The 16,614-nt window shown below is 38.5% G+C and overlaps 1 protein-coding gene and 1 long non-coding RNA gene across 17 annotated transcripts in view; one reads left to right on the forward strand and one right to left on the reverse strand.

Moving 5' to 3' along the window:
- The window catches only part of GRM7 (glutamate metabotropic receptor 7), an 836,468-nt gene that overhangs the window by 74,133 nt on the left and 745,721 nt on the right, over window positions 1-16,614 (reverse strand). The window lies entirely within an intron of this gene.
- The window catches only part of LOC144289648 (uncharacterized), a 62,915-nt gene continuing 47,522 nt past the window's right edge, over window positions 1,222-16,614 (forward strand). For 5 of the 7 annotated variants that reach the window (XR_013357470.1, XR_013357472.1, XR_013357474.1 and 2 more), the window contains exons 1-3: window positions 1,222-1,282; window positions 7,133-7,261; window positions 8,535-8,631. This is a non-coding gene — a long non-coding RNA (uncharacterized LOC144289648). Of the gene's footprint in view, window positions 1,283-7,132; window positions 7,301-8,534; window positions 8,632-16,614 lie in introns of all 7 variants that reach the window. The other 2 variants (XR_013357475.1, XR_013357473.1) reach the window with 1 other exon arrangement.

The raw sequence follows: 16,614 nt of genomic DNA on the forward strand, positions 1-16,614 counted from the left end.
TTTATGTTCTTGCCAGCAGTGTATGAGAATTGCAGTTCCTCAAAATCCTCTCCAACACCTGGTATGGTCAGTCTTTTTTAATTATAGCCATTCTAATAGGGGTTTAGTAAAATCTCATTGTCAATTTAATTTGCAATTTCCTAGTAGCTAGTAATATTCAGCAGATTTCATAGGGTCATTTGCTTTTTGTGCGTCTCCTTTGGTGACATGCTTTGTTCAAATCTTTTGGCTATTTGTTTGTTATTGGGTTTTTTCCTACTGCTAAAATCTGAGAGTTTTGGATTCTAGATATAGGACCTTTACCAGATATGTGCTTTGCAAAGATTTTTCTCCTAGTCCATAGCTTGTCTTTTTCATTATCTTATACTATATTTTGAAAAGTAGAAGTTTTTATTTTGGGTAAAGTATAATTTTTTAATTTGTTCTTTTATAGATTGTGCTTTTGATGCGATATCTAAGAAATCTTAGCCTAATCCAAGGCCACAGAGACTCTCTCCTCTCTATTCTAGAAGTTTTAGAGTTTGGGGTTTTATATTTAGATCTATAATACACTTTGCATTAATTTTAAAATATGGTACTAGGTATAGATCTAAGTTCATTTTGGGGGGATATGAATATCCTTCTAGCACAATTTGTTTAAAAGGCTATCTTTCTCTACTGCATTACCCTTGTACCTGTGTCAAAAATTAGTTGTCTATACATGTGTGTTTTCTTTTTAATGGACTCTATTCAGTATCATTGATCTATTTGCCTTTCTTTACACTAATATCATATTATAGCTTTATCATAACTCTTAATATCAGATGGTGCCACCCCTCCAATTTTGTTCTTTTTCAGAGTTATTTTAGCAGTTACAGGTTCTTTGTATTTCCATATGAATTTTAGAATCAATTTGTCAATTTCTATAAGAAGCTTTTTAGAATTTTGATTGACATTGGGTTGAATTTATAGAATAATTTGTGGAGAACTGACATCTTAACAATATTGAGTCTTCCATCACATCAACACTATATATCACTCCATGTTTTAGGTGTACTTTAATTTCTCTCAGCAATATTGTGTAGTTTTCAATAGACATGTCTGTCAAATTTTGTTATTTTTGAAGACATTGACTTTTTAGAAGATCCCAGGCCCACGCCAACATCTTATAAAATGCCCCACATTCTGATTTGTGTATTTTCTCATGATTCAATTGAAGTCATAATGTTAGGGTGTTCTACTACTGTGATGCTGTTTGATCATGTGGTTAAGGTAGCGACCACCAGATCTCACCATTATAAAGGTACAATTTACCTTTGTTTTTGGAAAATCATTTAGGAGAAGTACATGGGAATAAAATCATTTAAAAAAGTTAAAATATAAGTTTTATTTAATACTTCTACTCTGACTTGATAGTTTTGTTTTGTTTTTTAAAGATTTTATTTATTTATGTTTTTATGTGAGAGAAGGAGAAGGAGAAGCAGACTCCCCACTGAGCAGGGAAGTCTGACTCAGGACTTGATCCCAGTACCCTGAGATCATGACCTAAGCCAAAGGCAGACATTTAACCAACTGAGCCACCCGGTCACTCCTGACATGTGATAGACAATATTTTATCTAATATTCCTTTTCAGTGAGCCAAATTCCAATTTTCTCTCTAGGAAAGCTATTAGAAAGGAGATGCTAATACTTTTCTTATCCTCATTCTAAAATAATTTACTACTAAAAATAATGGGCTACTAGGAAAGGTTTGCCTAACCCCAATGACTGATGGGTGAGGTTAGTCTGTATGAAATCAGAGATGAGCCCTTAAGACAAGAGGATATGGCAAAAGAAAATCTTTCTCAAAGTGTTGACAATACAAGTTCAGGTCCTGTCTCAGTGAGATCTTGTCACTATGGAAGCCAGCCGGGTTTTGATCAATTCTGTAGGTTCATAAGCTCTAAACCAATTATATAGACTCTCAATCAACATTAAACAAAAACAGGTGTCTTGCCATAATGGTATGCATTACATGTAAACAGATGGGGATTCCAGTAGGCGATCGCTTTCTTTCAGGCAGGGTATATTTTATATTCTGTGAGGAGAATTCCTGTGTACTGATATTCTACTTTACATCAGGCTTGGTGCTATGGGACATTACATGTGTGATTGCTTTAAAATAGTCACAAGCGAACCATTATTGGAGTCACAGATAGGGATATTACCTTTAAATGGACATTGGACTCTGCTTAAATCCAATGCATCTCTCTTTCTTCCTCAAAAGACATCATTTCCCCTAGCTGGAAAATATATTTCTCTAAAATACACAGTATACTGTACTATGTGATGTTTCCTCATTCCTTTGCATCCATGAAAACCTGAGTAAACAGGTGTACTGAGATTTATGGGCAAGCAGCAATATTTATTTTTGCTCATGGGGAAAATTGCCAAGATTCAGCAAGTTACAGTTAATGTTCACCTCATTTGGCTTGGATCAGAGTAGGTCTTGAAGGGAGATGGCTAGACAGAAATATGAGCAACTCAGACAAAAGAGCATTCAGTTACTGGGCTGGAAAATAGTAATTACTTTTACTATTTTAAAATTTCTGCAAACCAGGGTTTTTATATCTATGCCTAAAATGCAAAGACACATCTGACATGGAATACCCCCAACATTGTATTTATTTAAAATATGAATGTTAGGTCTTTTAAAACCTTCATCCAGTATTATATTTTCATAAATTAAAAAAAAATGTAGCAAAAGGAAAAAAGCTGAAATGCCTATAAACAAGCAAACAACAACAACAACAACAAAACGGATAGGAGATTGTTAGAATTGAAAGACTCCTTTTAAATAACTTTGCTGATTTCATTTAGTTGGGATTTGCTATTCTGTGAACTATATTATAAACAATGATAGGGATAATTCTAAGACATGTCATTACTGTTAACAGGATACTCTCCCACCCCCAAAAATATTCTTTTTAAACTGTTTATACAGCATTTATCACAAAGGGCATCAGTAACTTGCTCTACACCAGGCAGCTCTCTAAAAATTGACGATGGGTCAGTTGCACTGGATTTCAGACATTTTTTTGCTGAGACCTCTTATTGTGGAGAGCTTTTATTGAATGTCATAGACTGAGAATGAGTTGGCATGACAAGCAACTTCTGTCTAGACAAAAGGCTACAAAATAATGACAATAGAACTAGTCTGCATTTCCCCAAACCAAACAGTTCAAGTTTCACGCAAATGGCTTTCCTCCGCTACTTTTTGGTATAGTCTCTATTGAAATGATACATAGAGAGTGTTTCTTGGGGGTTTTGCTACTGTGCTCTCTAAATTCATTAGAAATTTATTGAACTAGGTTTATAAAATTCACCATGACACCTGGCAAGACTTAACACCTCCAAGATCAGTTTATATCTTAGGGTGTGATTATATGGATAGGTACACACATATTCATTCTTCCTTCAAGCATTCATAAGGGATGCTTTTGGATGCACATGAACCTGGGTATTTTAGAGAAATGTAAATAATGTTTTTCATCCTTAACAACTCTGGCTCCATCATTATTTTTTGGTTAAAGTCCTCAATGACCTAGCAGAGATATGTACCTGGGAGCAAAATGTTTTCCCCAGGCCTCACTTAGTTGTTTAGTTGGAGAGCTCTCTGGATAAACATTCATTTATGTTTGCTGTAACTTCTAGCCTGCTCTGTATATTGTGACCAGTGCTCCTGCTCTCCCTGGGCAAGTGTGTCCCTCAAGATTTCCTAACTTTCCCTGGCAGAGTAAGGTGTTCCTTCTACTATAATTAGTATAATTAATAGCTTATGTATCTGTCTCCCCCATCCCAGACACTACCACACTGGACTTTGGAGTTTTCTGAAGTATATATCATTTACTCTGCTAGCCATTAATAAGAGGGAATGGATTTTCAAAGTGATGGACACTCACTAAATGTATAATTGGGGAAGGAGAGGGAATGAAATTCTTATGACCTCTTTCTTTGTCTTGATATTTCACAAACTCTGCCTTGATGGAAATGAACATCAAATGACACCTGTTCTCCTCTTCAGAGGCATGTTCTAGCTGCTTTAGTACTTTTCTTATTCCGTGGACTGGGTACACAACAACACAAGCCCATCACAAATAAGCCCTGCCTAGATGTTTATATCTGATAAAAGATTTATCATTTCTGTTAGTTTCTACCCCAAACGTTCTGACACCAAAAGGTATGGTTCAAGTAATTACTATCCTTTGAATAACCTACTTATCCCCTAATTCTTGTTATTTTTTCCAACTTTAACATTTTTCTTATATGGGGGACTTCAGAATAGCACTGTTCCTACTAGGGAATTGTGAACTCTATAACCACATATTCAGGTCATTGTTTCTATTGACATATGCAGGAAGTGTAGAAAACAGGCTTTACTTTCCAGAGCACAAATGTGCCATTCCTTTGGCACTCATTACCTGGGTAGCTTCATTAGTTCTTATAAAAACACTGAAGATTTTCACCTGCTGATTTCAAAAGGTCTTAGTACTTCACCCAAAGTAAACACTTATTACGTGTTCAGTAGCCTAAATGTTCAAGTGGCATTAGGTAATGTGAATTCACTCACCAGCTCAATTGGTAGAGAATGCCCATTTTAGGTGACCTAATACTTCAGTTGATAGGGATGTCCTGATATTTTAAGGCAAAGTCTGAAAGCCCCAATTATTTCATTTGTTTTTCTAGGATCTCTTCTTGACCATTTGGGTTTTTCTTTCTTTTTTTTTTTCTTTTTGGATGCTTTATTTTTCAAATGACATTTCTGAGGTAGGGTATAATTTACACTTTTAAGTGTAGGCATCAAAGAGCCTGACTCAAGTATGAATGATTACTGATGCTCAGAGAGATGGAGTTTAACCTGGCTGTCACAGGGTATCCTGCTGCTTCTCTATCGCCACACACTGTTTATATAATTTTTTATGTTCTAGGAAATGCACAATCAGGCATGCATTTTATTCTATCCAGAAAAGTAAAAACATGTACCCATCACTGGTGAACCACCAAATGATCTCTTTAAGTTGCTGTCATATGCCAAGCTAGGAGCATGGTGCTAGGAGCTTTTATGTTATTCCCATATTATAGACTACAAGCCAAGTACTTTATGTAACATAAATATGGTCACATAGCACGTAAGTGGTGGAACCCAGATCTGTCTTACATATGGTTCCTTTATAAAGAAACCCTGAAAACAGATGCATTTATTTTTGGATTTTTCCACATGTCCAAAATTTTTGAAGAGGGCAAGGATGAGCAGATTTCTATTCAGGGTGAGAAGTTGTTCCCACTCTTAGAATCCATATGCTGCAATGGGAAAGCAGAAGTTCATTCCTAGTCTCTTTCTTGTTCTGAAATCTCCAGTATCTAATAGCCATGAAAACTAGCAAACCTAAACTGAGGTGATAATAAGGGGGAAGTCTCATCCCTAAATCCTATTCAGTGGCTATTGCCCTTTTTCAATGAGACTCCAAGACACAAAGGTACATTTTAAAACCACCAAAAAGTCAAGAAGGAATTGTGAATTGAATATGTGTGTGTGTATATATATATACACACAAAACACACACATATACACACATACGCATACATATAATGTCTGTCTGGAGCTTGTGAAAGTGACCTTCTTTGGAATAAACATCTTTGCAGAGGTTAACATTAAGGAACTTGAGTTGAGAATACCTTGGATCAGGGTGCCTCACATCTAACGAGAAGCGAAGAGTAGAGAAGGTGCTGTGACCGAAGATAGCCGAGAATGGAGTGATATGTTTACTAGCCACAGAAGCCAAGGATTGCTGGCAGCCACTAGAACTTTGGGGAGAGTCTTAAAATAGCCCTTCCCAGAGCCTCTACAAAAAGCCAACCCTGCCAATGCCTGCATTCAGAATTTATGGCTTCCAGAACCGTGAGAGAATACATTCCTGTTGTTTGAAGCCACCAAGTTTCTGATAATTTGGCAGCCCTTGGAAAGTAATACAGCCAGTCTGGGGGCTAGTGGAAACCAGTTTTATCTTCCTCCTTCTTATCCCTCTTCCCTTTTCCTTCTTTGTCAGGTATCATCACAAAATATCATAGCTTTAGTGGCTCAAACAACAGAAATTTCCTTTTCATAGTCTGGGAACTCTAAGATCAAGGTGGCATAGTGTGGCCTCCCTCTCACTGTGTATTTACATGAACTGTTCTTTGCATGCAGGGAGAAACAGCAAGCTCTCTGTGCATCTTCTTATAGGACACTAATCCCATCAGTATAGCCCTACCTTGGTAACCTCATTTAGCCCTTATCACCTCCCAAAGGCCCCGTCTTCAAATACCAGCACATTGAGGGTTACAGCTTCAACATGTGAATTTGGGAGGAGAGTCCAAACATTTAGTCCACAGCCCATCATTGCTCTCTTCCTCTTCTAGGTCAGCCTTATTGAGGTAGAATGATAAACCATAGAAATCAGCGATTTTAAATGCTTGCAGTCCCGTAGTTGCCACTACAATCATAGTACAGAGTATTTCCATCATCCTACAAAGTTCCTCGATGCCCCTTTGCAGTCAAGCCTTTCTCCCTACATTGTGGCCAACACTGATTTGCTTATTTTAATCACTACAGTTTTGCCTTTTCTACAATAACATATAAATGGAATCATGCAGTATGTTTTTAGCGTCTTACTCCTTATTTAACATGATGCTTTTGAGATTCATCCATGTTCTTGTATGTAGTCAATAGTTTCTTCCTTCGATTGTAGATTAGCATTCCAATGTATGGATATACTACCATCTGTTTATCCATTGAACAGTTGGGTTGTTTACAGTTTGTGGTATTATACATAAAGCTGCTATGGATAACTATGTACAACTTTGTGAGGACATATGTTTTAATTTCTCATGAATAAATACCTAGGGGTGGAATAGCTGTCATGTAGTATTTAATTTTTATAAGAAACCACCAAACTCTTTAATTAAGTGCATACCCATTAGTAATGCATGAATGTATTAGTTGTTCCATGTTCCTGCCAACATTGGGATTATCATTGTTTTTAACTTTGGCCATTCTGGTGGGTGTGTAATAGTATCTCATTATGATCTTAATTTCCATTTCTGGGACTGATTTTATATTTCTAATCCTGCACAGCTTCTTCCTTCAGTTACCCCAAAGACCAGAGCTGCATGCTTAATTTCATTCTTGGATTAAGAGTTGATAACTTGGGACCTTTGGACCAACACAGCGTAAGAAAATGGACATACCAATCATCCATCCAAGGTCCTTGTGCTTATTAGTGCTTGTCCACATAGACATCTTGTGAGCAGTTTTTTTTTTTCATATTTGTTCAAGTCAACCTTAATGTATGCTTTTGATTCTCATGAATAGGGGATACCAGGTAATATGCCTTAGTGTTCTTAGTGTCCTGAACATGAAAATTGTGGTTCACAATGGTGGTTCTTAAATCTGCATGCATACAAGTCACTAACTACAAGTTACAAGTCAACTAAACTAAAAAAGATCTACTCCTAGCCTCTCTTTAGTTTAGCAGGTCTGGAACAAGACTTGGAATTTTGTACTTTTAAATGTCTAATTTCTAGACTGGTAGATCTTTAACTGAATTTTGAAAGAAGCTTGCTTAGATGCTCCCAGGTTTCTTCTAACTTTGAAATCTTATGCAGAACAGGAGATAAATCTGATCTGTTACTCAGGCCTTTCCTTAAGGTTATGAAAAATACTTTGTAAACAGTAAGTGCTTGATAAATCAAGGCAGATAGAAATCAGTGATGGGAAATCAGTTTTAGTAATTAAATTATTGCTTCCCGTAGTTTGGAGCAGCCATTCCCAAGTGTCCAGAAAAGAAAGGTTATCATTTCTTTTCAGTGAGCTCTCTGATTTCCACCTGCTATCTTTAACCCTACTCTACCACTTTCTTTTTGTTGGGCTGTGGCCAAGTGCTTTATTTCTCTGAGTTTGTTTCCTCATTGTAAATGGCTGTGGGGAGAACCCTCAAGGATTGTTGGTTGTGAAATAATTTAAATAATACAGATGGAAGGCTGAATATAGCATTTGGCATTTAGAAAATGGCCAATACATAATAGATATTGTTGTTTTGGTTACTATTATTCAGACAAAATGATGGTGTCTCTCTCTTCTGAGCTGTAAAAGCTGGCTTCTGCACTTCCCCTCATGCCCTCCTGCAAGGATTAGAAACAGACAAAAGAGATGACCCAATTTAGTCTGTTGAGGGCCAAGGCTTTGAGAATACAGAAGGGGAGGAAACTAACACAGCTAGGGTTGAACTGTGATGCCATAGACTTGGGGCTCTGAGACTTACTCCTTGGAGGCTTTGGAAACAAATTTTCAGCTAACATGAGGGTGATTTATTTGAGAAGCTGAAGGAATAGACCTGCTTTTCTCAGCTTTAGGGATTTTACATTAAACTTCCTGCTCCTCTGTGTCAAACTTAGGCAAAGCAAAGCTACTATATTTTTTGGGACAATAATCTAACATCAGTCTACCTGCTATTTTGTTTAAATGGGTCAATGCACAGATCTGGAACTCAGGACAATTGAGGCAGCTGGTAAGAGGTTCCCTATGCATGTTCATTGACATCCTACTACACTGTAAGAAGAGAGAGAGAGACAAAGGTGGGTAAATGAGGCAAATTTCTAGTCTTCTATACATAATAGCGATGACCATAAATAGAACGTATATGTGGGCAACCCTGTGGGATTGTTTTCTTTTTTTTTTAATTTTATTTATTTATTTTTTTTGGGGGGGGATTGTTTTCTGACACAGAGTTAGTAGTCAAGTAATTGACAGTTCTTCATAGGAACAACAAATAACTCATGGCTACCATGTTTGAGCATTTACTATAAGCCCAGCACTGTGCTCTGTGTAATGTGATTTATACATTAGCTCATTCACACTCATTTCAGGTAATCCCTATTTCCTCAGATGAGGCCCATAGAGGTGATCTCACACTGTTGTCTATGGAAGAGTGTGATTGAAACCGAGGTCTCCACCTCTTCACTGACCTGAGAGCAAGCCTAAGTAATAAAATGTGGGTATTCTTTATTAAACAGTGCCACTCCAGTAACTAATCCAGGAAAGGCAGCTTCTGGTTGTATTAAATACCATATTAAGAAGAAAAAAAAAAGTTTCTGGGGTCTTTGAGTCATAAGCGAAAGAGTAAAATAGAAATCTTGATTTGAGTTGGTGATGCTTTAATTGTAGTGATCACACAAAGGCTAAAGATGTCACCCAACACATGTGGGAGTGATAGATGAAGCTCATTCCACCTCCCTTTATTTTGTTAAGTGGGCAGATTCCTGTAAAGGACGTACTGAAGTGCAGGTTCTGGGGCATTCTCACAGTAGCAGTTACCTTGCAACTTATTTATGTGTCCCTTATACTTCCCCAAAGGCTTTTTTCACAGACATTTTTAAGGGACTTGCCATAAAACTAGGTGAGGTCAGAGAAAAAAATCAGAGAACAGCAAACTTAGAGGAAGGGAAGAGATGGTTTGAAGAGGGATCTAAGAGATAACAGCTCCTACTCATCAGCTTTCAGAGCATGATTCTGAGTTTCCTGGCAGGGAATGAAGGCAGACAGAAGCAATGTCACATCAGGATGATTTAAGGAAGGTGGTTGGGGAGCCCTCTCAGAGCTAAGAGTACCTGGAAGCCACACTTCTCTTATAGTCCTGACCCTATCTTTTAGATGCAGCTTTTGTCTACTGATATATATATTCAGAGTAAGTCAGCTCTCATGCACTGATTTGGTACTCTGACCTAGACCTCCACTGCCCCAGGTAAATGCGCTGCCCTCCATGATTTTGTATTCTTTTGCTCAAACGGTCAACATATCCTATTAAGATCTGATCCAGTTCCAAAGGGATGAGGCAGGAGGCAGATGCCATGCACAAACTATTTACCGTTGTAGGCAGGGGCCCATGGGTTGGACCGTATGCCATGTAGGTTTGCTTGGGCAAAGAAATGAAATTCCTCTCCCTACCTCTGCTCTTAGTTCTGCTGGCTGGAGCTTTGCTTCCGCCATGAACTTAACATAAGCTTCTTCCTATCTCTGAGTTGCTGCTGCTTCTGTAAAATAAAGAGTTGGACTCTGTTATCTCTAAACGCCACCGCCCAGCATATCTGTATTTGAAACCACACAGAATGAGCACATCTTTGGACCAAATGTCCTTGGTTGAAATTCCCTCCCCCTCCCCATGGAACCAAACACTGATTTTCTGCATGCACAGAGCTAGGACTGGGGATTCATTCCCCAGAAGGTCTAATGAGATGTATGTAAATAGCTCTCCCTGCCACCAGCCTCCTCAATTACAGAACCGGAGCTTTGCCAATTCACCCGACTTCTAGAAATTCACCTCTCCGGTCCAGCAAAACAGGCATTAAGAAGCCTATAAATAAGCATCTTATTCCCACATCTCTGCAATAGCAGAGAGGCTGGTGCTGCAAACAAATAAATTGGCAGTTCATAGACAATGCAAATGAACATTTAGGGGGTTAAGGCTTGTGTGATGTATTTGGAAGCAAGCAGCAGTTTGGGTTGTTTTTGTTTTTGTTTTTGTTTTGAGGAACAAAAGGCAACCCCCTTCCCTCTGCCCATCCTGCTTCAGTGTGTGGCTTTAACTCCTTCCCCAGCATAAGGTCCATGGCTAGCATCTCCATTTCATATGCTGAAGCTAAACTTTAGGAAGAAGAAAGAAACCCTTTGGGTCCCTGAACTAGGGGACCCTGTCATTTATCAGGAGCAGACGTGAGCGCCCTGTGCTATGAAGTTGCATGTGTTGAATGATAAAGAAGGTGTTTTTGGTTCCCTTCAGTTTTCTTTCAAACACCAGGATCTAAAGCCAGATTTGGCGGCTGGGGTGTGATCAGGAGACTGTTTTCATGAATTTTCATTAGCACCCTTGCTATAATGTTTTAAGGACCCTCTGACTCTGTCTTTTTGATGAGGAGAAATTACTATGAACTTGGAGTTTTCTCATTCCCTTCTAAGAAAATGACCTCTGCTTCCTCCCAGTAAGACAGAAATGAATGCCATACTTCACACTCAGTGCTACAGTAATTAATAATTTTACACATCTGAAACCAAGTTAGGGCCAGAGCCTTCATAGGTGACAAGCAGGATGCCTTCTGCAAGGTGAAAGGGATACTTTCTTTACCAGCAGAAAGAATTATTCAGAAATTTCCATAGGGACCGATGTGAAGAACTGTCATCTTTTTCGTATAATAACTAATGGTAGGCTCTCTGCTCAGTGCTTTATATGCAATGTCTCACTTAGTCCCTGAACACCATAGGTGCTGGGCAGATGGGTACCATCAATACCACCAGATGTCCAGTAAGAAAGGAAGGCTCAGAGAACTCCTATCCTTATTCAAAGTCACATAGCCAGGGAATGGCAGAGCCAGAATCCATACCTGGGAGAGTCTTCACTCCATAGCTCATGTATTTATAGCACACAAGGCCTTGAGAAACACTAATGTTACTTAATGTCACAGACTTCAAAATATCATTAAATCATTTTTCAAATTGCCCTCTTTTTCTTATGTAGAATAAACGGTTCCTTCCCTTTACTGAATAAACTGGATTGGCAGACGTAAGCATTCAAATAAAAATAATGCAGGAAAGAACATAAAAACAAATAATTCACCCTCTAATTAAGTTCTCAAATTTTCCATTTGAAGCCTAGATAATGATGTGGTGTAATTATTATAAAAATAACAATCTATTATTACCGCTATGAAATTACCAATTATTACAGAATTCATATTGGCTTGGGAACATCTCTCCATGTTAAAGTAGTGCCCCCCATTCCCCACTTTTTTGACTGTAGTAGAAATAAATTTGTGAGGAAAATTATATAGGCCATATTATATAATGAGGAAGAGTTTTGGGAAGGAGGATGGTAAACAGTTGGATTCACTCAGCAATCATTTTTCACCTAAATGTCAACGCTGCTCATCTTCCCAAAAGAAAGGCACATATATCTGTTAAAAATGGGCTGGTGTAAAAATCGTCTCATGCAAGCAAGCAAGACAGGTGGGGGTTGAGGGTGCGAGGGGTGGTGATGATACTGCACTGCCCATTCACCCACTTTGTTCATGTATCTCTGCTACCTTGAACCACTTAGCAAAACAGAAGAAACACCTGCCTCTCAACCAGGAAGCAGGGAATTTGTCTTTTGTGAAAAACTGTATCTAAAAGATTGGTTTTACCCCCCTGGGCCAAATGAAACTTTCACCAGCAGTCCCTTTCCTTGCCAAGTGAGCTTGGCCTGATCAACTGAATACACAGTGCCCCATGGCTGGGCTGAGGAGAATAAGTGCCACTTCTGGTTTGTTCCATTAACCAAAGAGCAGGCCTCTCTGACTTTGAATTGTAGGGGACTCTGGCATGAGGCTAAGCAAAAACCCCATGAACACCACACTCTGATTCTCACCAACTCCCAGAAGACCTATTTTTTCTAATGTTGCTAAACTTGTCACCTTGCAGGAAAGCACACTTTTTATGAAGCTTAGTTTAACCAAATCTGAAGAACTTTTGTTACCTTTGCAGCATGAAACTTTTGTGCTTTGGCTGTTAAGGGAAATCAGCTTCTTCTTGATTCTCATTGTGTTCCAGATCTCTACATATTTATTTTCTCTATTAAGCATTTTCCCTCTTTTCTACCCCCTTCTCCACAAAACCCCCCAACTATTTTCCTATTACAAACATCAAAAATAAACTAGACACAGTTAATAATTTAAAATCATAGCCACATTTAAAAAGGAAGTTAAAGGATTCTCTCATTTCTTTCTTTCTTTCTCAAAACCTCCTTTGTGAGTCCAAAAACACACTCAAAGGATAGAGAAAGATGATTTATTGCTTTGGAGATCCTGCCATACAATTAAGCTTTGTCCCAGTTTATTTCTAGGTTGGTTAGTGAGCTACTGGGGCATCATTACGAAATGACAGTTATGCCTAGTGAGCTTCAGGAGCCAAATAACTCCCCTTGCGCTGAAATTCTCTTTTTGTAGAGCTAAATAAACAAAAAGCAACAAATATAATAATAATTTCAAGTAGACTTGAGTACTTTGAATTTGTCCTCTTTCCTGCTATCTCACAAATCCATTTCTTCCTTGATCTACCCCATTTCCTTCAATAGCAAGGTCATTTGCTTAAGCCAGTGATGGTCTTTCTACCCTCCCTTCCTCCCCTTCTCACCTTCAACCTGTAGCATGTCATGTCTGTTGATTCCAAACCTATGTCTGTCTATTAACTCTATCTTGATAGCCACCATCATTTCTCACCTAGAAGGTTCCTAAGTGGTCGTCATTTGCACTCTTGCTCCCACTATATAATGCAAAGAGGACATTTTTTTTTTACTTTAAATTAATTTATGTAACTCTCATGCTTAAAAACTTCAATTGGCTTTCTCTTATAACTGCAATAAATTCCAGACTCTGCAACATAGTCTACACTGCTTCTGCACAATCTGGCCCTAGCCTCCTTGCAGTTTCTCTAAAAATTCCATCTCTCCTCTGGTTGAATGAGTTGGTCAAGGAGGTTCAGATGGGTGTGTTATGAAAAAATTGTTTTCGAGACACGGGGAAGAGAAAGATAAGAGAAAATTATGCACTTGTTTTTCCTAAGAGCAAGAAAAGAGGTGGTTCAAAGGTGATCAAGTAGGAGGCTAGAGTCAGGCAGAGACATTCTGACTTGGAAGCAAGAGTGGGGGAATATAAAGAGGTTTTCTAGGCTGATTCTTAGAAGACAGGTGTCCATATCCACCTCATCATACCTACTTGGGGGTTTTCTTCTACTCCATTTATGTAATCACACCTCTCTCCATTTAGCAAACTTTTCATGGGGCACTAACTATGGTTAGACAGAAAGAGAAGCCAAGGAAACATTAGGACCAAAGAAGAATGCAAATGGACAGCACTCTGGCTGGACCTACCTTATCTTAAAGCATATGCTGGTGATGTGGCACCAAGACTTAGGCCCTTTCCCTGTCTCAGCCCTTGAAAATAAAATAAAAAATACAGACTTCCCATGACTCCCTGATTAAAGAGCTGTAGACTGAAACTTCTTTAGCCTAGGAAAGGGTCTTTTTTGACTACTAAAAAGGGGGGGGGTTCAATCTCAAACCATTTACTTTCATCAGAGATTCTAAGCCCACCCTCCCCCTTATATGGACACATAGAAACATATCCAACCCCCTCACACACACACACACACACACACACACACACACAATTATGAAGCAGAGAGAGATGTGCAGCTGGTTTTGTTGGGCATGTGGAACCAGGCAAAGGTTGTTCATGAAAACAAATTACAAGCATGTCTTTGGCCCGATGTATACTATGTGACACTAACAAGACCCTTCAAAAAGTTGAATATTGCATCTGACAGGACAAAGTGCCCTCTGATAGCTTAAAAAGAGACTGTGGCCCACCCAACCACATACATTGGAAGAAGGGAAAAAGCAACCACTGTGACAGCTCTGGAACATGGACCCTGCATTGACACAACGATTTTTCTTTTTCATTAGATTGGGAACCTGCTCATTAGATTTAAGTTCAAAACCAAGAGAGAAAGAGAAAGAGATATAATGTTCTGATAGATTTTTAAATGTGTTTATGAGATCTTAGCCAAAAGACCTTCTGATTTAAATCAACCAACCAGATGCTCCCAAGATGATAATAAAATAAAGCAGCTTATTTATGCAGGGACTGGGTGTGATAAATTGTTTCAACGTACTCCTAAATAGCAGGAGGTTTTGGACACTGAAAGGAAAATTGGGGTCAGACTGGGGAAGATTACCACCTGCAGAGGCTAAATGCAAAGTCTGATAGCTCTGTCATAAATGGGGCCACAGGGCTCATTTTCAATTCTCCTTCCCAACAGCACCCAGAGCCATGGCTGCTTTTTCCAGCATTACACTTAATAGGAGCCAAGTTAAGATTGCATATTTTAAGACTTGAAGCCTTGTAGAGACTGGCTGGTCAGTTGGTTTTCATGGGTCTAGAAGAAAGAAAATGTAGACTTCCTAATTATTATTTTATAATTTTAGGGGTTGGAAGCAAGGAATTCACTTTCTGTAGACTTTTTTGATCCATCTATCTCAGTTCAGAAGTAGTCACTAGTTCTTGAGGCAAGATATGAGTTATTCTTCTCACCTAATGCTATTTACAGGACTCATTTGGGTGAAACTTGGCAGGGAGAGGCAGCCTTGGGGAGGATGCAACTTTAGGGACATGGAACCTTGCTCTTTTTCATCCTTCTCTTCCTGGCTGAATCTATAGTTGAACAGGGCTTCTGCAGAAAGGTACATCTGGTGCAAATGAGGCTGAAGATAGTACTAGAGGAATGGAAATCCAGGCAGGATGTGGATCAGTAAGAAAGTGAGCAAGGACCAAGAAGAGACTTCTACCCTCTAGACCTGACCCAGAAGGGAGAGTGAAGCCCATGTGAATTCCTCTGGGATAAAGAAATCATTGTCCTTGTAAACCAACAAAACTGTGTAGACTGCATATAGAATGGAGAACTGATGGGAGCAATTTTCCAGATCATATAGATCTAAAACTACTTGGAAAAATCCAGATAATTGAGACCAATTAAGTTTCTGTGGTAAATTATCAGGATAAAGGGTTCATGCTGTCATTTTCCCCAGCTGGCATTCCCAGGAATACTGTTTCAAAGACTCTTAAATGAGATACCATGTTGCAGTATTTAGCGTGGTGAGGAATAAAGGCTTAAGAATAAAGAACTGTTCCTCAGTTTCCATAACTTTTAATATTCTGGGAACTTGTATAGAAGGCAATTGAATTATTTAGGTAACTTGACAAAATGAACAAAGAAAACTCATGTTACTTTCTGATATAATGTATATCAAATGGTGGCCAGGAGATAACTGAGGGATTAGTTCTGTGCTATAAAAACTAACCATTTCTGCAAATTACATTATCGGAAGATCTGTAGTCACAGAAACATGTTCAAGTACATCTACAGTTTCATATGTCTTCTTTCTTGTGTTCTATTAGTATTTGAGCCCTCATAATAAAGGTCATAATTGGCATATTTAAAATCGGCCACATTTCTCTTCAAGGCCACAATATAGAAAGACCAGACCATACAGTGGCCCTGCCCCTTAGATGACCATCCAGTCACTTCTCATATAGGAAGGATGGATGTACTGCATCTGCTATCAATGGGTAAATGGACTTTAAAAAGAAATAGCCTACTGTCTCTCCTCATCGACATGAAAAACACTTAGGCACTGGGGTACAATGCTTATGATGATGATAATGATATTAATAACCTCTATTATGCTTTATGATTTATAAAGTGCTTTTTACTTATATTATCTCTGACCCCTGCCACACAATCCTGCATGGTGTTATTAGCTTCATTTGACAGTTTTGTTTTGTTTTTTTTTTAAAAAGACAAAGCTTTAAGACAGAGTCCATAACCTGGCAGCCACTGGACAGCTCCTGACCTATGTGGCAGTATGCACAGCATGTTTAAAATTCATGAAAGAATCACATTTAAAAGTCACAGATTTTCATATAAAACACTAGATTTCCAATTTCTGTTTTAAAATCTCAAGATCTGGCCAC

The sequence above is a fragment of the Canis aureus genome, chromosome 19 (genome assembly GCF_053574225.1).
Source record: "Canis aureus isolate CA01 chromosome 19, VMU_Caureus_v.1.0, whole genome shotgun sequence".
Taxonomy (NCBI): domain Eukaryota; kingdom Metazoa; phylum Chordata; class Mammalia; order Carnivora; family Canidae; genus Canis; species Canis aureus.